Source organism: Mercenaria mercenaria, chromosome 5 (assembly GCF_021730395.1).
Source record: "Mercenaria mercenaria strain notata chromosome 5, MADL_Memer_1, whole genome shotgun sequence".
Classification (NCBI taxonomy): domain Eukaryota; kingdom Metazoa; phylum Mollusca; class Bivalvia; order Venerida; family Veneridae; genus Mercenaria; species Mercenaria mercenaria.
The window spans coordinates 450,521-470,576 of record NC_069365.1 but is presented as its reverse complement, the minus strand read 5'-3'; the positions used below and the strand labels follow the sequence as shown (position 1 = coordinate 470,576).

The following is a 20,056-nucleotide window of genomic DNA, read 5'->3' as shown; positions in this document are numbered from 1 at the left end:
ATACCATGTGTCTACGGCGTGATATTCCAGTGAGGCAGCACTATAAAGTTGAGCATTGTGCTCACTCCTACAAGTAGACACCGTCGTTTATATGACTAAAAAATTGTTGAAAAAGACGTTAAACCCGAACACTCACAGTATAAACCATTTCTCCGCAAGTAACTGGCAACTTCCCCACATATCAGAGGTGGAGGACAAACTATTTCAGCTTTCATTCCTTTGTGAAGAGTAATAAATGAGACATGAGCTTGCTGAGAGATGTAACAGACTAAACATGAAGCTGACTCCACATGAATAGCTTTAGCTCTGCAGCCATGGGGACAATTTTGTCAGTGAGGTAAAACAGGTAATTTTCTGCTTACCTTACCTGCATCAATGGATACTTTGTCCTTCAGTTGGACTGATATGGTGTGCTGAATCCTTGTATTATCTTCACTATCATCCTCACAAAGATCTCTTGTACAGACCTGTTATTAAATATTATAAAATTACAAGTTTTCACAAAAGATTTACCATCACATGTTTTACATGTTTTCAAGTACTATGTTATTTTTTGTTCAGCATTGTAATATATCCTGTAATTCTACCTTCATTCTCAAAAAGAATAACAAAACACAGCTTTTTGATTAACACCTAAATTTGAAGTTAATATGCATGAAGATAGGCCCCGTACACCTTAAACTATTAAACAGGAATTAGCAATTACAAGAAGTTATTTTTTTCTATCTGATTGTGCTGATCTCTCCATGTATCACATGGAATTCAACATCTTTTGTGTCAAATTGTGATCTTCATATTCACTGTTGGGGTCTCTTTAAAAATGCACAAATGTGAGTATGTTATTTCATCTTTACAAATAGTGCTAGATCTATTGTAACAAGTGCTTCAAACAGGAATTATTCAGAATAACACTTTTTTAAAGCATTTCTGTGTAGTAAGGCGATATATGCCAGAGTATATATAATAAAGCTTGTTTGAAAGCTTATTTGAGCCGCACCATGAGAAAACCAACATAGAGCATTTGCGACCAGCATGGATCTGTGCAGTCTGATCAAGATGCTCTGTTTGCCATTCAGTCAGTATCTTTTCTGTAAGCACCCACTATAACAGTTAATGGTTCTGTCCAAATTAAAAGATGGACAAGTTCATTATACAAATTTAGCAGGGTAAGGGTTAAAAAGATGTTTAAGATAAACAGATTTGGAGAAAATTCTCATTTACATAATTATACTCACTTGAAGAATGAAGGTACTCCTACATATGGAATGTCTGGGCTTTTACAGATGTACTTCCTGGCTCACATTCTGTCTGCACCACCCACAACCATGGGGACTTTCAGGAGCTGTAATTTTCATCAGAGTCTGATCAGGTAATGGATTTGGTCAAATGTTAAACAAAATTAATGATCATTAACACTTAGTGTGTGCTCACTGACTGCATAATACATGTTGAAATTCCACTGTAGGTATTTTTAATCCCCCGCCACAAGTGGTGGGGGGTTATAGGAATGGTCTTCGTCCATCCTTCCGTAACACTTTTGTGTCCGCTCCATATCTCCTAAACCCCTTGAAGGATTTTCACCAAATTTTCACCAAATTTGGGTTAAATGATCACCTCATCAAGGCATGTGCAGAACTTATGAATCAGTCATGCTGACTCAAGGTCAAGGTCACAACTCATGGTCAAAAGTTTGAGCCTTCCATTTTGTGTCCACTCTGTATCTCTTAATCCCCTCATAAGTCATGAGTCAGCCTAGTCGACTCACGGTCAAAATCATAACTCAAGGTCAAAGCCTTCAATTTCGTCTCTTTGTATCTCCTAAACCCCTTAAGGAATTTTAAGGTCACAACTCAAGGTCGAGGTTTGAGCCTTCCAATAAATTGTTCATGTCTGCTCTATCTCCTAAACCCCTTGAAGGAATTTTATAAAACTCTGGTCAAATGATTACCTCATCAAGATGATGTGAAGAACTTACGTTTCAGCCATGCAGGCTGAACGGCAAGGTCACAACTTAGGGTCAAAGGTTTGAGCCTTCCATTTTTGTGTCCACTCTGTATCTCCTAAACCATTTGAAGCATTTTCATCAAACTTTGGTCAAATGATCACCTCATCAAGAACTCATAAGTCAGCCATGTCAACTAAAGGTCAAGATCACAACTCAAAAGTCAAAGGTTTGATCTCTGTATCTCCTAAACCCCTAGAGGGATTTTCATGAAACTTGGGTCAAATAATCACCTCATCAAGACGATGTGCAAAATTCATGTGTGTGTGTGTTAGGGTTTAACGTCTTTTTCGGTTCAATGTCAAGGTCACAGCTCAAGGTCAAAAGTTTACCCTTTCACTATCTGCAATAGTGGCATGGGGTTTAGCTGTTTTCAGACTGCTTTGTTAAAATTTGATTTTCCTATCCTAGAAACCAGGATAGTTATTTTAGCATGTGCATGAATTTAGTAAAGATATCTCACATGAATACGAGAACTTCTGTATTATGTTTGTCAAATATTTACATTAATTTAACAAATATATATCTAGCCAAGGTTCATGACAAATTCAGTTTGTAACATTCTTATTACCTCCCTTTACTTATCTTTGCTGCACAATCAGGATATATTGGAAATAAATGAATTCCAAAGCTATATACTGTCTTAAAACTTGCCTGTTGGTTAAGATTGTTGAAATATATCAAAACTATGAAACACAAATGTAAACTTTTGTTTGTTTTTGTTTATTTTGGGTTTAACGCCGTTTTTCAACAGTATTTCAGTCATGTAACGGCGGGCAGTTAACCTAACCAGTGTTCCTGGATTCTGTACCAGTAGAAACCTGTTCTCCGCAAGTAACTGCCAACTTCCCCACATGAATCAGAGGTGGAGGACTAATGATTTCAGACACAATGTCGTTTATCAAATAGTCACGGAGAACATACGCCCAGCCCAAGGATCGAACTTAGGACCCCGTGATCCGTAGACTAACGCTCATACCTTCTGAGCTAAGCGGGCGGGCAAATGTAAACTTAGAAATTACATTTTAATCAAAAGCAATAGTCCACTTTTTGAATACTTTCATATTAACAGGGAAAAATCACAAATTTTCATAAAATGTAATAAAACATACATTTCTAATAAAGATCTAACACTATGAAATGAATATTTGTCTAAGGTTTCTTGTTACCCTGCCTAACTTGCAAATGAACTGTTTTACTGTGTGAGGTTCTGGTTGTATTAGCTATCCTCAATGCTTCAAGATTCTACTCTTACATTTTGATACTGTGCTTAACATTTACCCTGCTAAATTTCTACAAGTATGCCCATGGACAGAATGTCGAGCCCGCTGGCTGTCAAGTGTAACCATGACCTTGGACCTAGGAACCTGGTTCTTGCACATGACTCTCCATCTCATAATGGTTAACATTCTTGCCAAGTTACATCAAAATTGCCCCATTCAAGAAAAAGAAGAGCTCCAGACAAACTTCAATTTGACCTTTGATCTCTGTGACCATGACCTTTTAAATAGGAACATTCTCATTCAGGTGAACATTCATGCCAAATATAAACAAGATTTGTCCATGCATGTCCATGCTATGGTCCAGACAAAACTGGACGGAAACATGGACAAACATGCACATACACCGAAAATGGTGACTATATTGAGCTGACTGCAAGCGGGCATGACAACAAGAGCTTACGCTTATCAATGAAATCTTAATGAAAAAATAGAATTTTTATTCATTTATCATCAAAAGTAACAAGAGCTGTCCTTAAGACAGCGCGCTCCACTATTCGGGGATTTGACAGTAAAATGACTATATGTCTCAATAAGAGACCTCTACTTTAAAAGGAAGATACGCCATGGGCATAATTCTGTCAAGAACACAAATCAGAGTTATTAGGATTGTTACAACAAATGCAGATGATGATGGTAAAGATATATTTTGAGTTTCAAGTCATTATCTTATACAGTACCAAAGTTATGTCCAGAAAACAAAGTAAAAAAGATTTAAGTATAAAAGGGGTATACTTTGGTCAAAAATACAAATCAGAGTTATGGGGATTGTAACCACACATGCAGATGATGGTGATAAAGATACATTTTAAGTTTCAAGTCTTTATCTTATATTGCATTGAAGTAATATCCAGAAAGCAAAGATTGCAAAAAAAAAGTTTAAGTAAAAAAGGGGCATAATTCTGTAAACAAATACAATTAGAGTAATGGGGTATGTAACCACACATACAGATGATGATATAAACAAATATTTTTAATTTCAAGTCATTATCTTTTAAAGTAGCAAAGATATGTCTATTAATAAAGTTTTCAAAAAAAATTAACATGAAAATAATTCCAAGTATAACTCCTTTGTGACCTTGACCTTGGGTATAAGGGCCCAGCCCCTGCATATACTATGTTTGTATGCTGGACAACGTTTATGAGAACTTAGAGCTGTGGTCGCAAATGCAAAACCACTTGCCACCAGTTGTCTAAAGGTTAACTTAACGAGATTAAGACATGCCAGGGAATACTGTTACAGTACTTATTCCTATTAAAAGCCATATATTGGTTGTCATCTACCTCTAGTATAAAACAATGATTTCCATAGTGTGTGCCCCCACCCCCCACTACCTGAAAATGCTTTGACGGTCATGTGATAGAAACCACTCATCCCAAACAATCCAGACCTCCAATACATTACTGATCAGAACCATTCATCCAAACCACCCACACCACTTTGAATCACTAAAGGATAAGGCAGTTGTGGGAGATATGTGATTTTCTCAAAAGCTGCTCTAGTTGGTCTTAATACCTTCAACAGTGAAAGGGCAACACACTGGATTTTTGGCCTATACCATATCAAAAGTCTAGTGCAAAGGCAGCTAGTCTAAAGTGCAATACAACAGTGAATCTGCTACAGAGAACACAACAGATTCATTTTATTTCTATATTGCCAATTTAGCTTGCTGCATGAGCCTTTTTGCCAAGAAGTATTTCCTATTTGTTCGTGTAACAGTTATACAGTAAAATAAGGTGACAGCCAAGTGCCAGTGAGTCGGACGATTGATTTAGCTAAACCCTGTCTACATAAGTTCTGTAACAAAATACTCACTTTAAATTAGAGGTATACATCTGGTTGGTCGATTCATAGATGTCTTCCGCACAAGGCCAGGTGATTTCATGCTTACAGTCTTTGGAATACAACCACTCTTATCCTGAAATTTTTAATAAAATGAAAAGAAAAAGCTGCCAAAAGAATGAAAGAAACATGGCTTAAAATATTCGATTCAGATATCAAGTTATCAAGAGGTACTGCCAAAAGTTTTATATTTAATTAGAGAAAATATCAAATTTCACAGAATTGGCAAATGGAGACACTGGCTATTAAATAAAGGAACAAAAGTTTAAATAATTTCTACTGTGATACTGGCTTACTTCAAAAAAAATTCTTTTAGTTATTGAACAGATGCTATTAACTATCACAATTTTGACCATTTCATTGATCTAAGTGTCATATCGGTATAAAGAATTATATTCAAGAGGAGAGTATAACAAAACTTAACCCTTAGTCATGAGTATTTTTATAATTATGAAAGTGCATGTGAACTTGTTCTGCGTGAGCAGCTACACCAAGGCCTTATCATGTCCAATAAACTTATAAGTGCTTACTTTATAACATGTCTTCAAAGAAATTAGATTGAATACAAAAAAAACAATTGAAAAAAAAAAATTAGACAGTACTTGGTAAAAATTCCAGATGGCTTACAAAACTATGTCATATTTTGCCTATTCTGGTAAGGAAAAATACATTTTGGAAAGTCCTTGAAAAAGTTCTGTCCAGTGTATATTGCAAACAAGTTAAACTGATATCAGCGACTGCTGGCAGATGAAGACCTAGTACAAAGACAAATCTTGAAAATCCTTGATTCCACCTCTCTCAACACAGGAACAACAGTCATCTAGCAAACCGCTGGCCCAGAAATGTAGATCTGTTGCTCCCAAACGACTCCATGCTGCGGATATATTGTCACCAGAATCCTTAATGGTACCGTTAGTAGTCTTGATTGGCAGTCAAAAGGATCAAAGAATTTATCACAGACTGTGAGACAGACCTTAAAATATGGAAAAGAAACAAATGCTGAAAATGGAAGGCGAAAAGAACCTGACAATTTCCGATTCCCATCTCTCTCAACACTGGAGAAACCATCATCTAAACACTGCCGGCCCAATATTGTAGACTAGCATCTCCAACACGACTCCACGCTGCGGATATATTGTCACCGGGATCCTAAATGGCATCGATAGCTGTGTGGATCAACAGTAAAGGGATCTGTCAGGCCTCGACATCAGTAAAAAAAGGAGAAAAAAACTTGGCCACAGCCAGAAAACAGCACCAAGTTAACAATAATAATTTACTGCTAAATCTAAAAGACCATAACAAAATTGAATGCATAAAAAATCTCCAAGGTGTAGCAAACTCATGACTATCTTAAATCTACTGGCACTACATCATGCACTGCTATCATTTCAGCTTCCTACTTTTTAACCTTCACCTGAACAAAGACTGCAAAGATGACTAATTAAAAGAAAACTTAGCAAAAATGAAAGATAGCCAAGCTTCATCAGATACAAAACTAATATTATACTTTGTAGTAAAAAAGAGGATGATTATGTGAGTGACTTGAAGTAACCAAACTTTCACTTCACTGCAGAAAAAATTGGCTACTGAACAACCATTCTATACTATATGAAATACATGGTTTTTGCTACTGATTTACTTGAATAATGCCAAGGGTTAACCCTTTACCTTTGAGTAGCATTTTACTGAAAGATAAAAATGCAAAATTACTCGAGTTTGTGCATTTTCCACTGTGACTTGAAAACTCTATTAGAAATTAAATCCACTTAAAAATACTTTGCCAGAGTGATACAAAAATTAAATCAACTTGAACCTTGCAACAGTTTACTGTGTTTTACAAATTAAATAAGCTCAAAAGTTCTTACCACTTTACAACACAAAAAGTTACTAATATGCCACGCCACTGTCTCTAACAGAATAACCTAACTCTGCCACTGCTTTACAAAATCATTAGTTCTACTGTCTGGTCATTGTGTTTTAAAATACAATTTACTTTAAACATTTTGATTTTGATATTCACTCCCACAATTTTACAATATAATTCATTTAACATTCATTCACTGCACTTTCTTTCACTGTATCAAGGTAATTCTTTGACAGTCATTCAATGCACAAAAGCATTACATTGCACAACATTATTCTAGTAACTATTTTCATTTAACATTCACTTCATGATAAATGATTTTTTATTTCAAAAGATTTCTGTTTTAACAAACATTCTTAAGCTAATATTTTCTTTTTTTTTGTACCTACCATCCCTAATTCTTGAAATTTACTCCAAAAATACACAATATTCTTAATTAAATTTAAATAGTTGAAATTGTTGATGAAACACAGATTTAATGATAGAACTAAACAGCATTCAATATATGGTACTCTAGCATCTTTGGACTGTCAATATTGACAGTGGCTATGAAACAGTACAGTCGGCAGTACAGTCCAAAATACAGTCCACAGTACAGTCAGAAGTACAGTCAAGGAGGTAAGTAAACCTCACAGAAGTATCTCCTCAGCAGTCAGAATGATAAGCAACACAATCATACAGCTCAAACACACATAAATGATGAATAAAAAATGTCTGTAGGAAGACCACAACCAAACATATTTCTACTTAACCTTCAACTCTAAATAATATCTTACTACTTAAGTATCAAGATTGTCTTTGAAATAGAAAACTAGAAACTCAGTTGCCAAAATGCTGCCATTCCTAAACAGATGTGCAGGCAGTATGTGGAGGAAAATTCTTTGGAGCAATGTGTCTAGCACATGAAGAATTTTGAACAGAACAAAAGCTTATTGTATATATTATATCTGAAGAGACAGTACAAGTAATTTTCAAGTTTTGATACAATTATACACATTGTGAAAATGATGGAAATGATTACAGGCCCAAGGATTTTAAGTAAATTTGGCATTTAGGCTACAGGTTGCTGGACTGCTTTAAACTAAACAAACATACCAATCTTTTCTGTTACAATGAAATGATGACTATTTATCCAAAACACTTGTTACTAAATTAAGTTATTATGCCAATCAATATGCAGAACTAAATATGTACTAAACAGAAATGCTGATGAAAATGTTCTTCTATTATCATGCTTCTACAACTGGACAGTAATTCAGTGTATTGACTAACTGACTCTAAATTAAATTTTACTTTGTTTAGTAACATGTAATTATTTCAATTTCTTTTAACAATTCCAGCTTAGAAAACCAAAAATAAATCCCTTGCTGATTGGCCCTTGATAATACATGAAGTATCAAATCTAAACACAAGTTGAGCAAAATGTTTTTCTCCCATCTACCACTGTTTATCTATCCTCATGGCAACAGTAATGGCAATCTGGCTTGGTGGAATTCTTCCACAATAGCTGTACCGGACAGAGGGATTACTAGAATCCTTCCAAACAGTTCTACAGGACTGGTTGCTCTTCTCCCACAATACATGGTTGGGACAGATGGCTTGGTGGAATTCCTCAACAGTTGGTTGGGACCTTAAGAAGCTGTTTTGACAACCTACTTGGCCATAGGAATAGGACATTAGATGGCTTGGTGGAATTTCTCCAAAACAGCTGTTGGGACAGCTGGCCAGGAAGAAGCTGGCTTGGAAGACTTCCTCACCAATAGCAGGTTGGGTCAAGTGGCTTGGTGGAATTCTTTCTGCAAAAGCTGGATGGATGGGACAGCTGGCTTGGTAGAATCCTCCTTCTGAAGCTGTCTTGACAGCTAATTTGGAAAGAAATATAGGACATTAGGGGGCTTGGTGGAATTCCTCCCGCAATAGCTGGATGGGACAGCTGGCTTGGTAGAATTCCTCCTTCTGAAGTTGTCTCAACAGCTTATCTGGACAGAAATATAGGACTTTATTGGACAATGAAGGACAGGTGTATGGAGGTTTGCTGGCTTGTGGAATATCCTCCTCAGCAGCTGAGAGAGAGCTCGCTTGGTTGAATTCTACAAGGCAGCAGTTTTGGCCACAACCAACTGGTCTGAATTTCCACTCTTAGAAGAATTGGACAGCTATTTGTGGGAGAAGTATGGGACTGCTACCATGGTTGAATACCACCCAGACAACAGAATGCGACAATTGCTTTTGAGCAAATAGCCACGAGGACAGTAAAAGCAAGTAGGTAGAAAAGAGACTTTGACTTTTATTCTATGAAAAAAAGACTAGATTCCATCCCACAGTTCTTTCAACAATTTAAATCAATGAGTCAGTTAGTAATACCTAATTCAAAAGAGAATGTTCAGATTTCCTTGAAGGTAGAATTACTCTAAACAAATAATAACTAATAATCATAAATAAAACCTTTGAACTATGAAATTATGGACAATTAATAATAATATTTTAGAAGAGAATCCAGAATCCAGCCATTAACCAGATGCCTAATTTCTGTACCAGTAAATACTGTTGAAATACTCTGTCGACAGTAGTAGTTTTAAGGTTAAGCGCCCTTCATCAATCTTTAGAACAGGTCTCCCATCTTTTATTTAAATGTATAGGTAAAGCCATTTGAGTATGGGTGTAATGTTAAGAAAAAAACAATGTGTTCATTATTTATCTTGCAATGCAGATATTTATATCATACAGCTTCAGAAAGAAGTGAATGGCTGATGATCTTCCTACATTCTACCATATCATCCCTATTCACTGAAATTTTGTCCAAAAATACATGATGGCCAATTTTACATTGCCCTTACAATGTGTTGATATGGCAGTTTTCATACAAAACCAGTAGCCAGAATTGAACCTTTGCCTTATTCTACCATATCCCTAACAGCTACAGGATTTAAAATCATTAAGAAATTATCAAATATGCAAGAAGTAGTTTAGTTTAAATTTTAACCAGAAGCCAGTTTTTCCTTGGCTTTTATCACCAGTACCAGAGTCCTAGCAATGAAATCAGTGTTCTCCCTGAGATTCTGTGATGTATGATTATCTTAATTTTGGACAAATTTTGGATGAATCCCACTGTATATAATACTGCTGATCAGAAATATAAACTTATAGTAACCTTCACTTTTGAATTAATGCCTAACACACCCTCAAAGACATTCAGTAATTCCAAAAAACACACTATGATTAGTGAGTTATGATTTAAACGAATGTTCAGGTAGAACACTAAAATCATATAGAATCTAAAAATAAAAAATTGATGGCAAAAAAAAAAAAGTGTCCTACAAATGCAAAAAAAAGAGAAGATATGACCAGCAACCCTCAGATTCTGATGTGTGGATTTTCACTAAACCAAGTAAATGGCCTGGCTACAACTGATGCAAACACGGTATGATATGGTAGTACCTATTACCTTTTTATTTTGAGGGCTGACTTAAACACTATCATACAGTACTCTTTCACACTAACAGTGGCAGAAAAACACCTTATTCTACCTTATCATCCCTATCCACTGAAATTTCGTCCAAAAATATAACCCTTAAGATGCAGTGATATGGTAGTTTCTAGAAACCTTTAGCCAGTATGTCTTTGTCTTATACTACCATATCCCTATCAGATTATTTTTAAATGTAGAAAGTCGTAGCTTCTCAGTCTTAATTGTAGTCAGTTATATTACCTGGCCTCCGCTTGACTTTGTTTAAACCGGCCTGGCTATCTATAAGAGTTGACCAAGTAAATGATAAGGTAGTATCTTGAACTGTATTTAATTGTGGGGCATAAAGCATATTTGCAGGCATCTTTCCTAAAACACTACTATGATTACTGAATTTAATCTAGAACATTATCAATGCCTGCATTAATTTTAATTAACATTAAAGCTTTATTCCATCTAACCAGCTCTAACTTAATAATTGTGGTGATATGATATAACAACTATAGTAAACATAGTTACAGTGACTTAATTTTGACCTTCCCTAACGCAATGGCTGGCACCTTCCTCCTAACATGTCTGACACTACAAAAATATTAATTCACTTGCTTAAAGCATTACAGTGACTAACCTTTCTTAAAATGTTTTTTTTTCTTTAATGTGGTTTATGATGAACTAATGTAAAATGAAAATTACATCCAGTATTGAACCCATTGGTTGAAAATATTGTACTTTGTGAAATAACAGTTATATATGAGCATGAAACTCAACCTGCATTATACTATAATAGCAGTTCAGTAGCCAAACTTCTCTGCAGTAATAACTTAGTTAATTCTTACAAAATGTAGCCAGTACTTAATGACAAAGTTTATAAAAATAAAGGGTAACCATCAAGTTAATACTTATAAAACAAGGCAGTCTGAAAGACAGCTAAATCCCTCACCACTGCTATGGATAGTGAAAGGGTAAACCTTTGATTTTAGCTGTGACCTTGACCTTGAACTGACATGGCTGACTCATGAATTCTGCACAACGTCTTGATGAGGTGATCATTTAACCCAAGTTTCATGAAAATCCTTCAAGGGGTTTAGGAGATACAGAGCTGAAACTTTTGACCTTCAGTTGTGACCTTGACCTTCAGTTGACATGGCTGACTCATGAGTTCTTGATGAGGTGATCATTTGACCCAAGTTTGATGAAAATCCTTCAAGGGGTTTAGGAGATACAGAGTGGACACAAAATGGAAGGCTCAAACCTTCGACCCTTAGTTGTGACCTTGACCTTGAGCTGGCATGGTTGATTCATAATTTCTGCACATCGTTTTGATGAGGTAATCATTTTACCCAAGTTTTATAAAATTCCTTCAAGGGGTTAAGCGGACACGAAATGGAAGGCTCAAACCTTTGACCTTGAGTTGTGACCTTGACCTTGAGCTGACATGGCTGACTCATAAGTTCTGCACATCGCCTTGATGAAGTGATCGTTTGACCCAAGTTTGATGAAAATCCTTCAAGGAGTTTAGGAGATATAGAGCGGACACAAAATGGAAGGCTCAAACCTTTGACCCTAAGTTGTGACCTTGACCTTGAGCCAGCATGACTGACTCATGGGTTCTGCACATCGTCTTGATGAGGTGATCATTTGACCCAAGTTTGATAAAATTCCTTCAAGGGGTTTAGGAGATATAGAGCGGGCTCAAACCTTTGACCTTGAGTTGTGACCTTGAGCCGACATTGCTGACCCATGGGTTCTGCACATCGTCTTGATGAGGTGATCATTTGACCCAAATTTCATGAGAATCCTTCAAGGAGTTTAGAAGATACAGAGCGGACACAAAATGGAAGGCTCAAAACCTTTGACCCTAAGTTGTGACCTTGACCTTGAGCCGGCATGGCTGACTCATGAGTTCTGCACATCGTCTTGATGAGGTGATCAGTTGACCCAAGTTTTATAAAATTCCTTCAAGGGGTTTATGAGATATAGAGCGGACACAAAATGGCAGGCTCAAACCTTTGACCTTGAGTTGTGACCTTGACCTTGAACCGACAAGGCTGACTCATGGGTTCTCCACATCGTCTTGATGAGGTGATCATTTGACCCAAGTTTCATGAAAATCCTTCAAGGGATTTAGGAGATATGGACCGGACACGATTTTGTTAAGGATGGAAGGACGGACGCAGACCATTCCTATAATCCCTCCGCCACGGCAGGGGATTTAAAAAAATGTAGCCAGTATATATTGACAAAGTTCGTAACAATGAAAGGTAACCATTTACTTAATTCTTATAAAATGTAGCCAGTACATGTAAATGTAGCCAGTACCTAATGACCCAAGTTCATAACAATAAAGGGTATGCTTAATTGGTAATATTCCTACATCTCTTTGTCTGCCTTAACCAGTCATAAAAACATTTAACAATAATGAATAGCCAGTACCTAAATCATTCAAGTATTTGAAAAACAGCAGCCAAAATATTTGGATCAGACATGAATTTATTAAATGATTCATTATAAAAATGTCTGAACAATGAATGATTAATCACCTTGAAAAACAAAGCAAATAATTCTAGCTAAAATATAATGAAAAAAAATTCTATTTTGGATAATAATATAATTCCAGTATTCTGATATGTAACACAATGGCTAGGAATTGGTAGTTTATCTTTACTTCTTAATGCAGTCATACATTTACCTGCACTGACCTTGGGTATTTTACAATGAAAGAGGAGTCAGTTTATTTATCTCTTTGCCATATTCTGTCATTATAATTACAAACAACCAGTAACCAGAACATTGAATGGCAGTTTTGAGCATTAAATATATGAATTTTATGGAACTATTCATTTTGTCTGTTCTACATTAAATAAGAGAAAGTAAGATTACTTTCATGATGATCTTAAATGAAATGAATGGTGGATGATGACCTAGTGACCTAGTGGCTAAGTGTGTGACGCTTCCCTAAGGACTACTGGTTAGAGCCAAGTGACACCAGTATACCTCCAGATTGCAGATAATGGACTGACTAACACCACATACCAAAACACTGCTTGTTTACTTAATTTAAATAATTATGAGAAACTAGACAAATCTTCCCTCCCAATTTAGGCATACTTATTTCTCCAACACTTCAACTTGGAATTTCTTCTGAGAAAGCAGCAAACATGCAAAGTGCAGTGCAAGGGAAGGAGGTGTACAGTGCAAGGGAGGAATGACTGCCACCTTCTCAACTGAATGTTCCTTGTCAAAGATCAGAGAAATAAATGACTGCAAAAATGTTTTTAAAGCATTTATGAAAGAAAAGCTCAAAAATAAAAGTTTGTAGATTAAGCAAAGCAAGCTTGGATTCAGTACTTGGTGAAAGATAACATAGACTTTTCTGGAGTTACCAAGATGGAATTCTCCATGATTATATTCTCAAGACCTAAACAGATCATATCTGTACCTTCAGTAACATAGTGTCAGTCACTACATATAGCACATTAATTTGGACTTTAGAACATCCTTCTTTGTATTAATTTATCAACACTACTGATCAATGCAGTAACTCTTAGAGATCTGCTCTGGAGTTATATGGTTTATAAATTCAAGGGACATAACTCTGAAGTAACTTGTCTAAACTGGCATTTTTATCACTCTTGACCTAAATTTTTGCAGAAATGAGCAAGACCAATATCAAAGAAAATATACAAAATTTGTATTAAGTGCATACACAATTTTCTAAACATTCAGTAATTCAAGGGCAGTAACTCTGAAAATCCTTGCATTTTACATAGAATCCTATCGTGTATTGCTATAGCCAAGATAAATAAACCTATCCTTTTACTGACTCCTATTCACATTCAATTTTAACAAAATCACATGCCATTCAGTACAATAATAGCTGAAAGTGACAAACCTACTTCAAAGTCCCATAAAAAACCTTCACGAAAATTTCTATGCGATAATAAGGCAGGACTTTGTCAAAATTTCCAAACAACTATACTTTTGCATAAGATTTTGCTGGAAGTTGACATAAAGTTCCTAAAGGCTGCTTAAAATTCTACACTATTAAATGTAATAATAACAAAGTCACAGGATGCCTACAAATACACTGGCAGGAAGTAAAGAATGGCAGTAACAAAGGCACTGTTTTTAAATTTTAGTGGTTGCCATTCAAGCTGAGAAAAAACAATCAAACTGTTTTAGAGAATCCGTATTGCAAACATAAAAAATCAAGCCAAAGTCATGATATTCTAAAAAAAACTTACCTGTCCAGATGCACAGCTTCCACCTTGACACACTGTCGCTTGCTTAGAAAAACATACATGCTGGCATTACACAATGCAATAGCAATTGCTATGTAGGAATCCCTATTCAACCATAACCATGGTGAAGATTGTAGAATATTTCCCCAGTGTCATCACAGTTCCTACAAGATACATCAAACAAGAAGAATCATTTAACCAGATACAATAAAAGAATTTAATATTAGTAATATTATCTAATTTCAAAGTCCAACAACAAATACACATACGGTATTAACCTTAACCTTTAGCCTGCTGGCAGCAAGTGATAGTGCCTTTGCAGCTAGTGCAGACCAAGATCAGCCTACACATCCTTGCAGGCTGATCAAGGTCTGCACTGTTCAATATTCAGTCAGTTAATTTTCAGTTAACATCCCTTTGATAAACAAGTGAATGAAGTACTGCCATGCAATACAAAGTCCCCTACTGGAAGGCAACTAATTTTCTCTACCGCAGTACGACATAATGAACTGATATCTGTCAATAATGTATAAACAATATTGTACTACATATACAATGGTATAACAAAACACTTGGACTGAAATTTTTATGTTTAAAAACCTATAGTTTGGGCGATTATCAAAAAGGTATCAGGTAAGTTATTTAAAGTAAAAAAAACAAAAACAAAAAAACAAGAGTGCCAGAATGTCACAATGTATGCCCGTCATAGCAAATTTCTTTACACTAGCTATGGAAGCGTCCTGGTGCCAGCAGAGAGATTTAAATTTGTCATACGTACGACTTACTATCTCCTACGTAGGAGTTAGTATCTCCTACGTAGGACATAGTATCTCCTACGTAGGACTTAGTATCTCCTACGTAGGACATAGTATCTCCTACGTAGGACATAGTATCTCCTACGTAGTACTTAATATCTCCTACGTAGGACATAGTATCTCCTACGTAGGACTTAGTATCTCCTACGTAGGACATAGTATCTCCTACGTAGGAGATATTAAGTACTACATAGGAGTTATTATCTCCTAAGTAGGACTTAGTATCTCCTACGTAGTACTTAATATCTCCTACGTAGGACATAGTATCTCCTACGTAGGACTTAGTATCTCCTACGTAGGACTTAGTATCTCCTACGTAGGACATAGTATCTCCTACGTAGGACTTAGTAACTCATACATAAGGGTTCCTATTTTGGGGCGCTGCAGCGTTCTGTGGTCCTACTCGTGTTTCCGGTACATGTGTTAATTGAACATTGCTGGTTGACTTTTTAATTGCGTGCTGATAAATGGCATTTATTGCAATATTTGATTTATTTTCTAAACTATTTATATTCCTGTATTTTATGCGTTGTCTCAAGAAGGGGCTTAAATAAATAACTTTTCATATTGCAATCAGTGAAATTATCTCTTAACCACTGTTTCTAACCAATAACAAAGAATTTATATAGACCTGAATGCATGACACGATTATCAATGTTCTATAACATTTAGTTAGTTTCAACTAGTCAATTATTCTTTTATCTAGTCACTCTGATCAAACAAAATTGTAAATGTTATTTCGCATGAAATAAGTTCTTATATTAAAAAAAATAGCCTTTACTGTGAAGAGCGATAAAGGGGAATAAATCATGTTTACCAAGTTACTCGTCCTTAATTTCTTCTCTCTAGGCATACACTTAACAAAACAAAGGATAACCAGATTTAATGACTGAAACCTACAAATTCCGTGATATTCGGTAATTAAAAGATTTTACTGTCAAAAAATGCTTCACTTTATTTAAATACCATTCTATTCTTCGTCTTTTTCACAACATATACAATATATAGAAGATACTCACACCATGTTAAAGAAAGCAAAACCGTCGGACCACAAGTTGATTTGACATTAGTTTTTCGGAACACTATAGACTCGCATCAGTCGTTAAGAGTCATTAAATGTAAAGCACTTTCCTCTCTGATACCACTTTCTGGAAAACAAGGCAGTCTGAATGACAGCTAAATCCCCCGCCACTGCTATGGATAGTGAAAAGGTAAAACCTTTGATTTTAGCTGTGACCTTGACCTTGAACTGACATGGCTGACTCATGAATTCTGCACAACGTCTTGATGAGGTGATCATTTGACCAAAGTTTCATGAAAATCCTTCAAGGGGTTTAGGAGATACAGAGCTGAAACCTTTGACCTTCAGTTGTGACCTTGACCTTGAGTTGACATGGCTGACTCATGAGTTCTTGATGAGGTGATCATTTGACCCAAGTTTGATGAAAGTCCTTCAAGGGGTTAAGGAGATACAGAGTGGACACCAAATGGAAGGCTCAAACCTTCGACCCTTAGTTGTGACCTTGACCTTGAGCTGGCATGGTTGACTCATAATTTCTGCACATCGTTCTGATGAGGTAATCATTTGACCCAAGTTTTATAAAATTCCTTCAAGGGGTTTAGGAGATATAGAGCCGACACGAAATGGAAGGCTCAAACCTTTGACCTTCAGTTGTGACCTTGACCTTGAGGCGACATGGCTGACTCATAAGTTCTGCACATCGCCTTGATGAGGTGATCGTTTGACCCAAGTTTGATGAAAATCCTTCAAGGGGTTTAGGAGATATAGAGCGGACACAAAATGGAAGGCTCAAACCTTTGACCCTAAGTTGTGACCTTGACCTTGAGCCGGCATGACTGACTCATGGGTTCTGCACATTGCCTTGATGAGGTGATCATTTGACGCAAGTTTTATAAAATTCCTTCAAGGGGTTTAAGAGATATAGAGCGGACACAAAATGGAAGGCTCAAACCTTTGACCTTGAGTTGTGACCTTGACCTTGAGCCGGCATGGCTGACTCATGGGTTCTGCACATCGACTTGATGAGGTGATCATTTGACCCAAGTTTTATAAAATTCCTTCAAGGGGTTTAGGAGATATAGAGCGGACACAAAATGGCAGGCTCAAACCTTTGACCTTGAGTTGTGACCTTGACCTTGAACCGACAAGGCTGACTCATGGGTTCTGCACATCGTCTTGATGAGGTGATCATTTGACCCAAGTTTCATGAAAATCCTTCAAGGGGTTTAGGAGATATGGACCGGACACGATTTTGTTACGGACGGAAGGACGGAAAGACGGAAGGACGGACGCAGACCATTCCTATAATCCCTCCGCCACGGCGGGGGATTAAAAATTCAATACCTCTTACCCCTGACTCTAACTACTGGACAAATGCGATCTGAGCTAGGCAGTTTTCATCCCAGCTATAATAATCACCATCTCATTAGAGATCATTGCAAATGTGTTCATGATGTAACATAACCCTTGATTGACTCCAGTGCCCTGGATCATAGAATATCCTTTATGACCTTCACAGTCTGTATAATGAAGTGCTTGCCAATGAGTACCTTTTATCACCGGATGAATGGAAGAGGTGTTAATGAACTTTATACCTTAATAAACTTTATAAATGTATCATCTTTAATATGCAAATAAAGTAGAAATGAGTGTTTAAAACAAAAAAGTATCAATAGTTTAGGCCATACCAAACTGATATGTCGTTCGTCGGAACTACCGCATCAATAATTTCATTCCCGAGAAAAAAAAAAAAAAATTACCCGCCCGCACGTACATAAAAATCTCCGAAAAAAAATTTTTTTTTTTCGATTACGCGGTCCGGAATAATAACGGCAAAACAGGTTTTATCGCTGTTTTAATGCGTCAAAGTAATATTGATCGGATTTCATGCATCCATAATGCATGTAGCTGATGATCCAAACTCAAAAAGTCAGGAATTATGGTGTTGTTCATTATTTGTTTTAAATCTGGAGTGTCTGTGTTAGTGCCACACATGGCCTTCGATGTGCCGGTAGGTTATGAAATAGGCACATTCTACTTTTGTTCAATACAGTGAAAAGAACGAAGCCCGACTTGTAAGACGTGCACAGGGATGCAGTTAAAAATATTTGGAAATATTGTTCAGATATAAAGTTTTCAAACCATTTGTTATCAGTTGTTTAATTCAGCATGTTAGATCTAGAGCCCAACTACCGGTACTATCTTAAAAAAATATTTGTTCACAGATCCTGACCGACCTATCACATTGTCTCGGCCCAAATCTTTTTGAACGTAACTTCTTTAGTACAGCAGTCAGATATTCTATCAAAACGCATTTAGTCAATTTAAAAATTGTTTAGCTTTTCAAATAAGTAGTGTTGATATGAAAATAATTTCAAACAAAATCTGTCCTTTTGTAATCCCAGTTTTGCCTGTTTGTACACATGACGCCAGGATATATTTAAAATTGGTTGTAAATTGATTGAACGAAAGAAACTGAAAAAAAAAACAGACTTCCTCAACTCTAAATTTCAAGTTCAGTCAAAGCACAACAAACAACACTTTTAAGGGTGGCCATATTGGGATCATTCTTTGTCCGTCTGTTATTATTTTTGCCTGAAATGAATCTCTACCACAAAAGCTTAAGCTAGCCTGATCATGATCTGTTAAGAAATTATTCCAAAGGAATTCGAGCAATTTTGAAGCATCTGTATGCCCAACTCCGTTTGGTCTCTCTGGTCAAGTGGTTTATTACTTCCCCTGTCACCTCTATGGGTTGGAGTTCCACTAGGGGCACAAATTTGTTCATGTGTGAAAGCCATCTAACTGTGTTTCAGAAGAAATGTTATTCCACACAATCATGTGCCTGTTTTGTCTTAAATATTCCTCATCCTTTGCCATTAAATAGGCACGTCTTCAGATTAATGTAGAAAAATCAAAATTAAAAATAAGACACTCATTTCTTAGTAATTAAAATTACAAAATAAAAAAAATAAAGTGATTCAGTGAGTTTTGGCAAGAATTTATTTGCAAATATACTGTGTTACCCACACTGTAAATGTTTGATTTCTGTGTTATTTCTAAAGAAATGTTAACTTTATATATAATCATAACCGCCTCCTCAAGGGTTTAAGTGGGAAAAAAAAAATTAAAAAAGCCCGCTCGCTCCATGTAAAATCTACCCGCCTCTGAAAAAATCAAAATTGAGAAAAAAAAAAATAAAATAAAAATTTCGCTCGCCCGCTCCTATTTTTTTTGAAAATTTTCCGAAGAACTATTAATCAATTTGGTATGGCCTTATTATCATGTTAAATCATGCTTTAGATGCAGTTACAGTAATTTCCTGTAACTAGTTAATGCATGACCTGAATGTAGAAAAAGAAAATTGAGCCGTGCCATGAGAAAACCAACATAGTGGCTTTGTGACCAGCATGGATCCAGACCAGCTGGTGCATCTGCACAGTCAGGTCAGGATCCATGATGCTCACTAATGGTCTCTCTGACTGCAATAGGCTTTAAAAGCGAACAGCGTGGATCCTGACCAG

The 20,056-nt window shown here is 36.2% G+C and overlaps 1 long non-coding RNA gene across 3 annotated transcripts in view; it reads right to left on the bottom strand.

Moving 5' to 3' along the window:
- The window catches only part of LOC123556268 (uncharacterized), a 55,979-nt gene that overhangs the window by 3,276 nt on the left and 32,647 nt on the right, over positions 1-20,056 (bottom strand). For 2 of the 3 annotated variants that reach the window (XR_008370844.1, XR_008370846.1), the window contains exons 5-8: positions 14,700-14,860; positions 5,099-5,201; positions 1,236-1,342; positions 368-467 (exon numbers count right to left, since the gene is read on the bottom strand). This is a non-coding gene — a long non-coding RNA (uncharacterized LOC123556268). Of the gene's footprint in view, positions 1-362; positions 468-1,235; positions 1,343-5,098; positions 5,202-14,699; positions 14,861-20,056 lie in introns of all 3 variants that reach the window. The other variant, XR_008370845.1, reaches the window with a different exon arrangement.